General features: G+C 41.5%; 1 long non-coding RNA gene across 1 annotated transcript; it reads left to right on the forward strand.

Annotated features, from left to right (window-relative positions):
- Positions 1-2,329: 2,329 nt before the first annotated feature.
- On the forward strand, positions 2,330-9,270 carry LOC128778611 (uncharacterized). The gene is made up of 2 exons (XR_008424250.1): positions 2,330-8,070; positions 8,501-9,270. It is a non-coding gene; the product is annotated as an uncharacterized LOC128778611 (long non-coding RNA).
- The last annotated feature ends 1,677 nt before the right edge of the window (positions 9,271-10,947 follow it).

A 10,947-nucleotide genomic window follows, 5' to 3' on the forward strand; every position in this document is an offset into this window, starting at 1 on the left:
GTCCACTGAATTCATCACCCCTACCCTCATTTCTTTTTTTTTTTTTTTTTAAGTTTAGTTTGAGAGAGAGAGAGCACAAGTGGGGACGAACAGAGACAGAGAGAATCCAAAGCAGGCTCCACACTGTCAGCGCAGAGCATGATGTGGGGCTTGAATTCATGAACTGCAAGATCATAACCTGAGCCGGAATCAAGAGTCAGACTGTCTCGTAACCAACTGAGCCACCCAGGTGCCCCTCTCCACCTGCCCCCTCATTTGTTGGGGGGTGCCCCCTCCACTTTCTTCTAAGCACAGGAAGGACACAAAGCAAAAATACAACCTGCCACTTCCCTCCCTACCTGCTCTATCTTGCAGTCTCTCATCCTCTTAACTCAATGCACCTCAGTCCCTAGTAAATGTTAAAACCACACCACAGGACTTGAACTAAGCCAGTAAAGAAAGGTCTAAGATGGAGGTGTAGATAAAAAAATAGCTTTGGGGCACCTGGGTGACTCAGTTGGTTAAGTGTCCAACTTTGGCTCAGGCATGATCTCATGGTTTGTGGGTTCGAGCCCCACATTGGGCTCTGCACTGACAGCTTGGAGTCTGGAGCCTACTTCAGATTCTGTCTCTCTTTCTCTCTGCCTCACCCTGATTGTGCTGTCTCTCTCAAAAATAAATAAATAAACATAAAAAAATAGCTTTCTTCAGCTGTTATCCTTGCTTAGGCCTGATTTTTTATTTTTTATTTTTAATGAAATCTATTTTATTCCATTCATTCATTCATTCATTTAGAGAGAGGGCACAAGTGAGCAAGGGCAGAGAGAGAATCCCAGGAGGGACAGGCCTGATTTTTATTTTTATTTTTTTAAGTAAATCTGATTTTATTTTATTTTATTTTTTATTATTTATTTATTTAGAGGGCACAAGTGAGCAAGGGGCAGAGAGAGAGAGAGAGAGAATCCTAGGAGGGACAAAGAAGCAGGGCTCACTCAAAGAGGGACTCATGCTCACCCAAAGTAGGGCTCGAGCTCACCTGATGTGGGACTCAAAACTCATGAACTGTGAGATCATGTCCTGAGCCAAAGTCAGATGCTTATTGACTGAGCTACCCGGCACCCTAAGCCTGATTTTTCTTATTATTATTATCAAAAAACATTTTTTAATGTTTATTTTTGAGAGAAACAGCCCATGTGGGGGAGGGGCAGGGAGAGAGGGAGACACAGAATCTGAAGCAGGCTCCAGGCTCTGAGCTGTCAGCACAGAGTGGGGCTCAAATCCATGGACCATGAGATCATGACCTGAGTCAAAGTTGGAAGCTTAACCGACTGAGCCACCCAGACACCCCACCCTAAGCCTGATTTTTAAAAAATTAAACTAGGTTCATCAGGAGAGGATGTGCAAATTCACTAACTTCTGTGAATTAGAAAACAAATTCTAAGGTACTGCATTTCCACTGGACAGAACCCATTTCTCTGGTGTGTTTCAGAAGGCTGACCGGTAAAGGATAATTCTATACTATATATGGGCTGCTAAACCTCTGTAATGATTTGCTGGCCAGCCACTGTTGGTAATAAAAAAGACTTTAACTTCTTAACTGTTGCAAAATAATTATTTTTTCAACTTTACAGAAATATAATTTACAAGCAAGATGATGTATGTGTTTTCAAGTGTACAACGTAGATGTTTGCACTTATATAATCATCTTCCCAGACTAGTCATTTCTGTTACCCCCCGACACACACACACAAAGTCCCCCGTTACCCTTTGCGGTCTCCCCTCACCCCACCCCAGACATCCACTGATTATATTTCTATCACTGTAGATTAGTTTTACCTATTGTAGAGGTTGATATAAATGGAATCATACAGTATGTGTCCTGTTCTTAGCTTCTTTAATTCGGCATTACGTTTTTCATATCCATTCATGTTTTTGTGTATGTCAGTAATTTATCCCTTTTTATTGCTGAGTAGTATTTCATTGTTGGATATGCCACAATTACTTCCCCAGCATTTAATGATATTGAGTTTGTCCATTCATCTGCTGATGGACATTTAGGTTGCTTTCTACTTTTTAAAAAAAGTTTATTCATTTTGGGAGAGAGAAGGAGAAAGTGTGCGTGTGCGCGCATGCATACGTGTGCAAGTTAAGGGGGGACAGAGAGAGAAGAAGAGAGAGAATCCCAAGAAGGCTTTGTGCTGTCAGCACGGAGCTGACGGAGGGCTCAATTTCACCAGTTATGAGATCATGACCTGAGCCAAAAATCAGGAGTCGGGGGCGTAACTGACTGAGCCACCCAGGCACCCCTAGTATTGTCAGTGTTTAAAATCATTCTATTAAAAAATTTTTTTGATGTTTATTTATTTTTGAGAGAATGTGTGTGCAAATGGGGGAGGGGCAGAGAGAGAGAGAGACAGAATGTAAAGCAGGCTCCGTGCTGTCAGTGCAGAGCCCAACATGGGGCTCAAACTCACAAACTGTGAGATCATGACCTGAGCCGAGGTCGGATGCTCAACCAATGGAGCCACCCAGGGGTTCCAAGGTTTGTAGTGATATCTCATTGTGGTTTTAATTTGCTTTTCCCTGGCAATTAATGATACTGGGCATCTTTTCATGTGCTTATTTGCCACCAGTATCTCATATTTGGTGAAGTCTATTTAAATCTTTTGCCTATTTAAAAAATTGGAATGTTGGTCTTATTGCTGTAAGAGTTCTTTATATATTCAAAATACAAGTGAGTATATGAATTGTGAGTATAGGTGAGTATATGAATTGAAAATATTCCCCCTGGTGAGTGACTTGCCATTTTTCCTTGTGTCTTTTGAACAGCAGAAGTTTTAAATTTTGGTGAAGGCTGATTTCTTACTTTTTTTTTTTCTTTTACAGTTAGTGCTCTTTGTGCCCTGCACAAGAAATCTTTGCTTACAACAAAGTCACAGATTTTCTCCTGTGTTTTCTTCTATATCTAGAAATCTTATAGTTTTAACTTTTATACCTAGGTCTTTTTTGTGCTAATTATCCATTTCGATCACTTCTTTAGCTTTTCTTCCCTGCATAACAAATACAGTAAGAAAGGAAGAATCTGAAATAAAGGTGATTACCTCTCAGAAAAGGATGTATTGTAGAATAGATTTTAAACATTTGTTGTGTGTACTGTTGTCTTCATGCAATATTCATTAATTTTTTATGTTTATTTTTGAGAGAGAGTGCATGCTTGCACGTGTGCGCACGAGTGGGGAAGGGACAGAGAGAGACAGAGGATCTGAAGTGGGCTCCATCCAGCTGCGTGCTGGCAGCACAGAGCCCGATGTGGGGCTCAAACTCACGAAATCATAGTAAGTGATGTCATGCTCCTGTCACTATTGAGATATAGTGATCAGACTTTGGTTTATACAAAACAGTTTGGTTTTGTCTCTAATCCTGTTTTTGGTAATATCTTTTTGCCAAAAGAGTTTGCTGTTAGTATCATCACGGAACTCCTAGTTCTCTTTCCTGATAACCAGAGAACTAGATATCTCCTATAACTAACCGATCATATGTTCCTTAAAGCCAGTCATACTTTATTTGTGTTAATGATACCACCATTCTACAAGCCACCTCAAGTATCAGTAATAAGTGTTATTTACTATTAACATTAATAAACTAGTACAAATGTTAATAACCAAATAACAAGTGGTGTTAATTCAGAGCAGGATGAGATCACTATGGCTGAGGATAACCTTCATAGAAGAAGTAAGGATTGAACTAGTTCTGAAAGATGAGTAAGATTTTGATATATACAAACAGGGCAGATTGATTTGGATTAATGGATTTGAGGAAGACGAGAGTAAGGATCAGTACATGCGTCATTCATGGTGTGACTCCCCTGTCTGTTTATAGTGGACATCATTAATCCATCATGGAACTCATTCTTGCTGGTAAAACTGGAACTAGATAGTAGGAAGAGAAATGTAGACATTAAATGGAGAGATATTGTAAAAGAGGCATCGGTGAGACTTTGTGAAAATGTCTGACCTAGGAGGTCAAGATATGGGGCATTTCCCAGGTGCAGTAGGGAAGTCCTCGGTGCAGAGACTATGAAGGGCTTCTGTTGCATCTGTGCTGAATGTACAAGCATCTGAGGGGTGTGGTGTGATAAGCATCATAACCAGACTCAGAAAAATAGCGCCAGGGGAAGACAGTGCAATGTAATCCATCCATTGCTCTGGAGATCTGGGAAGCCAGAGGCCCACTCGCTCAAGGAGTCCCAACTTTTTCTTGCTGCTACAAAGTCCCCTTCCCCCTCATACGTCCAAATTCATCTCAGAGAAGTGGGAGAGAGGTGACTCTCTAAGAGACCAAGCAATTTTTATTCAAGAGAGTCTGAGCAGTACCTTAAAGATTAAATTATCAGATCTATTTTAAATGGGTTGGGCACTTCTGAAGGATGTGGTATCAGCAACTGTGAAGATGTATAAAACCTTCATGTGAATAGAGGGTGCCAGTCAAGTCATCCACTACCTTTGATGAGGTAAGGCAGGACTGCATGTGGAATGATGCAGGCCTGTGTACCTGTTGCCAAGAGGGGCTGATTGGGCCCATCTAAGTAGGTTAGGATAGATGCCAGAGGCATGTGGCCTACCTGATCAGGTAGCTCAGTGCACTTAGCTTCAGGGGGACTGTTTATCCATGTCTACCTGTCTCAGCACCACCCGTGTCCCAATGCTGGCTACACTCACTCATTGCCAAGAAAAGCATATGGTTGAACAGCTTCAAGAGAATAGGTGTTAACTCTTCCTTAAATGTTTGGTAGAATTCCCTGGAAAGCCATCTGGCCCCGGACTCTTGTTTTTTGGGGGGAGATTTTTTATTACTAATTTGATTTCTTGACTGGTTATGGGTCTGTTCAAAGTTTCTATTTCTTCCTGTTTCAGTTTGGGAAGAAAAGCGTATGGTTGAAACACATCTGTTACCCCTGGCCTTGTCAAACCTGTGAGGACAGATTCTTGTAGTCTGCTATTTCCCGCAGCATCCCTCTTTTATCTCTCCTCATCCTAAGGAACCCATTTTGTTTTTAAGAACCCATTTTTTGAGGAGCCATCCAAATTATCTCGATTTTGTCATTTACTCATTTTTTAAATTTATTCTGATGTTGAGAGTCTGTTATACCACACATTGTCCTAAGCACTGAGGATACAGCATTTTGTAGAGAAAATGGAATAAACACAAATAAATATGTATAATTAGGTTTGAACAATATTAAGTTTAAAAAACATTACAGAGCGGGGGTGGCTGGGTGGCTCAGTCAGTTCAGCATCCAACTCCTAATTTGGGGTCAGGTCATGATCTCACAGTTCGTGAGATTGAGCCCCCAGTGTGGAGCCTGCTTGGGATTCTCTCTTCCTCCCTCCCTCTCTCTCAAAATACATAAATAAACATTTAAAAAATATTCTGGAGAAAGAACAGAATATTATTGGACTATACATATTTGGGGGGAGACCTTGTCTGTAAAGGAAGTGGTGATGTTTACACAGTGATCTTACTGATTTTGAGGTGATTGTGTGGAAGGTGGGAAGTGTTTCAGATAGAGGGAACAGTATGTGCAAAGGTGAGACAATGGAAAGGAATGAAAGAAGTTCAGGGTATCTGGAGCATGAAGAGGGGGTGGGATGTGAGGTGAGATGAGGCTGAAGAGGTAGGCAGGGGCCAGATCAAGGAGCACCTTGAAATCCATGATAAGGTGTTTATAGTTCATCCTTTAAAGGGGAGGCCAATTGTGCCTGGGTGGCTCGGTCGGTTGAGCATCCAACACTTAGTTTCAGCTCAGGTCATGATCTCATGGTTTGTGAGATCCAGCCCTTCGTTGGGCTCCTTGCTGACAGTGTGGAGCCTGCTTGGGATTCTCTCTCCCCCTCTCTCTCTGCCCCTCCCCTGCTCGCTCACTCTGTCTCTCTCTCAAAAATAAATAAGCTTAAAAAAAATTAAAGGGGAGGCAAGTCAAGGGTTTTATGCAGAGGAGTGACTTGGCCAGCACTACATTTTGGCTGTTTTATAGACAGATTGGAGAGGATCAACACTAGAGTCTGGGAGACAAGTTAAAGGGCAGTTACATTGGTTCAGGTGAAAGATGATAGTGGTTTGCACTATATAGAGTAGCACAGTGGAGAATTGCATGGATTTGAGGGCATATTTTGGAGGTGTATCCAGCAAGACTTAGATGTGGACAGTGAGGGAGATGAGAATTCAGGGATGACTGAGGTTTTGGGCTTCAGCATGTAGATGGATGATGGTGCCAGTTACTGAGCAAGAGAACTTTGGGGTGGGAAGATATTTTGGGGGGAAATCATGTGTCTGATTTTGGACATTGAATTTGAAGTGCTTGCAACTCCATCAAGTGAAGAGGTCCAGTAGGCAATTGAATATATTAATTTGGAGGTGATGGAAATGGATTGGCAATCCATGCTTGACACATAGAAATAGTTATTGGAGTTATGCATGGGTATAGATATAATTATTGAGAGAGCTGAGTGGAGAAAAAAAGAATACTTAGAATAAAGCCTCAAGGAATACCAATCAACCCAAGGGACAGGTAGAGAAGGAAGAGTCAGTAAGAGACAGCTGCCAGGTGGTTTGGGAGAAAGCTACAGTATGGTGTCACAGAAGGTGTACTATTACAGCCTATTGTAGAGAGATGTCAGAGTGTTTGGCTGGACTCCTGGTGCTGCTGAAGTTACCTATAATATTTGATAGGGTGGGTGGGCTACAGAGGATCAGAGGAGCAGACCTGGAGCTCCCAGACCACTAATAACGTGGCAGCCTTCTGCCTGTCAAATCTGAAGAAACTTGGACTCTAGGAGGTAGCAGGTGTTGAGAGGATGGAGAAGACTCCCATAGAGATGTGATACCGTCAGAGCTCTGCCTTTAACCTGGTGAGGTTCAGCAAGATGCAAGTGAATCCCAGTCTGTGGACCTGAGCCATCCTCCAAATTTGGTTACAGTCTTACCACTTCCTAGCAGCTCACCCTTTTTTTCTGTCTCTGCCACTCTGATTCTGATGCCTAACTCATTCCCCTTGGTTCTTGATCTTTGGTTTACTTTGGCTAGCTCTCCCTTTCCGAGCAGTAACTCCCATATATACATACTTCTAATAACCCCTCTGCATGGCTGGCAAGCTGCAAAAGCTGACTCTTTATGTACCTAATAAGCAGTCACCACAGAGTATGGCCCAGGATTATAGGCCTAGGTATCTAGAGGTGTTAGTGACTCTAAGCCTTAGAATTTTTGTTTTCCTCAGTCATCTCCTTTTCTCCTGTTTTGCTTGTCTGAGCGTTATTATTAGCTAGATGTTAAGGCTGGTTCTACCCTTCAGTGAATTTTGGGTTCTATTGCTTTTATTCTGAGCTGGTGGTATCTGGGCCTAGCCTTGCTTGTGGTCTTAAGGGTTTTGATGACCTTTCCTATGGAGTAATATTCTGTGGAACTTCCTACCATGTGCTTTCTTTCTTTCCTTCCTGCCAGGATTAGTAAAAAATTAATTTAAAAATTCTGTCTTCCTATTCTAAAAGCCTGTAACCTCTTTGCTCTGGGTATTGGGTCTGAGGAATGTCTGTAGCCCTTAGCCTATTTCAGGACCTATGATTAACATACCCTGGGTCTAAATAATGCATTTGCAAGACTCCTGTGGGTTACAGTTTCATATAGGAGAAGCTTAAGAGCAGGAATCTGATTGGAAGGGGAGGGAGGCAGTTAGAAGATTTGTCTTGAAGCTGAGTCCACAAGAGTAATTTGATCAGCTGACTAGGACTGACTACCAGAAAAATAATAAAACAAAGATGTGATTGATAAAAATGTGTGCTTTCTTCATTTAAGTGAGTTTTATAAATGTGGAACCTTAAAAAAATTCTTCTGTTGGCCAATTAATTCACTTACTTAGTTTATTCCTTCTCCAAACAAAGGTATGCCATTAACCTGCGAATTTTAAATACCTGATTTGCTGACTTTTTTTTCTATTTATGTATTTTTATTTGGTTTACTTTACGAGGTGGGGGAAAGAGTTCACCGTCATTAATGCCAACAACTCTTCCTCAAATCCTCCAAGCAATCTTTTCCTTGGTGAGTTGTGTAAAATTCTAATCATTACTGTTGTGCAATGCTAAAATACCTTATATATGTAACAGTGACAGCACACATGCCCACACCCAGTGAAACAAGGTCATGTTCCAGCAGAAATTATCTACATTGAGGTGACAGGTGATGATGCCATGACTAGGGGTGAACTCACCAAGGATATGAGCATAGAAAGAAGAATGCAGAAAGCTGAGGACCAGGGCGTGGGGAGAGGGGAGGAAGCTCACAGTTCAGAGGAGGAAGAGGACCTTCACCACAGTGAGAGATTAGTAGACACTGAGATGGGAGCATGACTAGGCAAATGAGCCGTGGCAAAAGTCATGAGAGTTTCAAGAGCAAGGTAGTGGTTAGCAGGAACTTCTCTGTGTTTCTCTTCATCCTAATTACCTTTTTTAAATGTTTATTTATTTTAGAGAGAGAGAGAGCACGAGTGGGGGAGGAGCAGAGAGAGAAGGTGACACAGAATCCAAAGCAGGCTCCAAACTGTCAACACAGAACCCAACACGGGGCTTAAACTCATGAACCACAAGATCATGACCTGAGCTGAAGTCGGACACTTAACCAATGGAGCCACCCAGGCACCCCAACCTCATCCTAGTCATTTATAAAAATCTTACACTAGATAATTAAATTCAAAATTATTTATTGATCTGTACATGAACTGTGGTAGCATTGTATAAAAGAGGCATTAAGTGTTTTGAATAAATAAACTGGTAATTTATACATAAAAACTCCATCAATTTTGACTGGTATATTTGTTAAATGCAAACTGCAGACCTATTTCAGTGGGATTTTAAAAAATCTTTTGGGAGGGGTGCACCTGGATGGCTCAGCTGGTTAAGCATTGGACTCTATCTCAGTTCAGGTCTTGATCTCAGGGTTGTGAGTTCACACCCCGGATTGGGCTCTGTGCTGGGCGTGAAGGCTACTTAAAAAACAAAACAAACAAAACAAATCTTTTGGTATCCTTTCATCTCTTACATCGTTAAAAAAAAAAATTTTCGGGGCGCCTGGGTGGCTCAGTCGGTTGAGCGTCTGACTTCAGCTCAGGTCATGATCTCACAGCTCGTGGGTTTGAACCCCGCATCGGGCTCTGTGCTGACAGCTCGGAGCCTGGAGCCTGTTTCGGATTCTGTGTCTTCCTCTCTCTCTGCCCCTAAGCCACTCGCATTCTGTCTCTGTCTCTCTCAAAAATAAATAAACATTAAAAAAAAATTTTTTTTAATCTCAATTTTTTTCTTAATTACAAAAGTAATACATATCATTGAAAATACAGTGATATATAAAATTCTAAACCATACTATCTCCAAGAGATAGCCATTCTCAGCATTTGATTTATATTGTTCCAGGTTTCTACTCTGTGTGTGTGTGTATGTGTGTGTGTGTGTGTATTTAATGAAACTGGGCTCATGACATAGATGTTTCAACTTTCTGTTTTCACTTACCTATGTGCAGTGAGCAGTGTTTGATATCATACATCTCTGAAACAGTGTTTAATGGACTGATTTTAATGTATACGTAACATAATTTAATTATTCAATGCCCTATTAGAAATTTAGATCTTTCCTGATTTTCTATTATTATAAACATTGCTATGTTGGGCATCTTTGAAACTAAAGCTATGATTTTTTTTTTAAGTTTATTTATTTATTTTGAGAGCGAGAACGCCAGCAAAGGAGGGGCAGAGAGAGAGGGAAAGAGAATCTCAAGCAGGCTCCACATTGTCAGCACAGAGCCCTACATGGGGCTTGATCCCACGAACTGTGAGATCATGACCTGAGCTGAAATCAGGAGTTGGATGCTTAACTGACGGAGCCATCCAGGCACCCCTGGGTAACATTTTTTTTGGTTGAATGTAGTTGTGACTCTGAGGTAGTCATATCCCAGCTCTGTCACTTACTGGGTAGTCTTAGGCAATTGGTTAATATCTCTAGGCCTCAGTGTCTTTACCAAATGGGAACTATAATAGTACCAGCCTTAGAGGACTGTTAGGCAGATTAAATGAGATACTAGATGCAAAGTTCAGGCCCAGTAGTTGGCATATGGCACAAAATAAATATTAGCAATAATTATTGGTGAGACTGATTTTTTTTTTTTTTGAGACTGATTTTCTTGAGTGACTCTCAAACTGATTGCAGGCAGCATCAAAAGTGAAGTTTCAAGGGACACCTGGGGTGCCTGGGTGGCTCAGTCGGTTAAGCGTCCAACTTTGGCTCAGGTCGTGATCTTGTGGCTTGTGAGTCCGAGCCCCACGTCAGGCTCTGTGCTGACAGCTCAGAGCCTGGAGCCTGCTTCAGATTCTATGTCTCCCTCTCTCTCTGCCCCATCCCACCAAAAAAAAAATAAAAAGCATTAAAAAAAATTTTTTTTAAGTGGAGTTTCAGGAACAGTTTTTAAAGGCATCATTTTAGGAGTAATCATCTAGACTCTGAAGGATAGTGTTCTATCAACAAGTACTATAGGTGCCAAGGAGATCCAAAAATGAATAAAGCATGTCTTCTGTTTTCTTTTAAATGTTTAAAAAAAAATTTTTTTTTATGTTTATTCATTTTTGAAAGAGAGAGACAGAGCACAAGCAGGGAAGGGGCAGAGAGAGAGGGGGACACAGAATCAGAAGCAGGCTCCAGGCTCTGAGCTGTCAGCACGGAGCCCGACACGAGGCTCAAACTCACGAACCGCGAGATCATGACCTGAGCCAAAGTCAGATGCTCAACCGACTGAGCCACCCAGGCATCCCTGTCTTCTGTTTTCAAGAAACTTACTGCCTGGCAGGAGGAATGAGATATACCCATATTGCTTGTATATGAAGCAGAAAGTGAAAGCCTCCATGGTAGAGATGGATGTAACACCATGAAGGTTCAA

This window comes from Panthera pardus, unplaced genomic scaffold (genome assembly GCF_024362965.1).
Source record: "Panthera pardus isolate Hobbes unplaced genomic scaffold, ASM2436296v1 HiC_scaffold_20, whole genome shotgun sequence".
In the NCBI taxonomy this organism is placed as follows: Eukaryota; Metazoa; Chordata; class Mammalia; order Carnivora; family Felidae; genus Panthera; species Panthera pardus.